A 650-nucleotide genomic window follows, 5' to 3' on the forward strand; every position below is an offset into this window, starting at 1 on the left:
GTAATACCCTTTGTAATAAAAAATTTAAAAGAAAGAGAAAACACCCTGTCCTTGTCATGGCATATTTGTGTTACTAGTGAGGTTGTGCCTTTGGGAATGAAGCTGTGTGAGACAAGTGAGGATCAAAGAACTATGGGCAGTAGGAAATGCAAAGTGATGGTCTCAGCAAACTGGATTGTCATTACCATGTTGTTTGGTGTCTTGGAGTGACAATTTGGAGGACAACATGGGTATTGCCTGACAAGACTAGTGTCAAATCCATCACATTCCCTTTATGTGCAACATCTCTTCTTACCCTATGTTCCTGACATCCACTGTTTTTGAAAAGGGGCAATGTGAGAGAAAACCAAGATGGTGACATAGGTTAACACCGGAGATTGCTGCCACGAACAACCAATTCAAATTACACCTAAAAGACTGAACGGACATCATCCAGAACCACAGGAAGGCTGGATGAGTGGAAATTCTACAACTAGAAGGAAAGAGAAAAGCACACTGAGACTCAGAGGAGGTGCGGAAATAAAGTGCATAGGTATGGAGGCGCATGCAGCAAGGGCTGGCAACTGAGGACAACGATGTCTTTTTCAATCGGGAGGGAGACGCAAGCTCCCGACTGCTCTGAACTCCAGTTCTGGGCGAGTCTCTGGGGA

The sequence above is a fragment of the Myotis davidii genome, unplaced genomic scaffold (genome assembly GCF_000327345.1).
Source record: "Myotis davidii unplaced genomic scaffold, ASM32734v1 scaffold6209, whole genome shotgun sequence".
NCBI lineage: Eukaryota > Metazoa > Chordata > Mammalia > Chiroptera > Vespertilionidae > Myotis > Myotis davidii.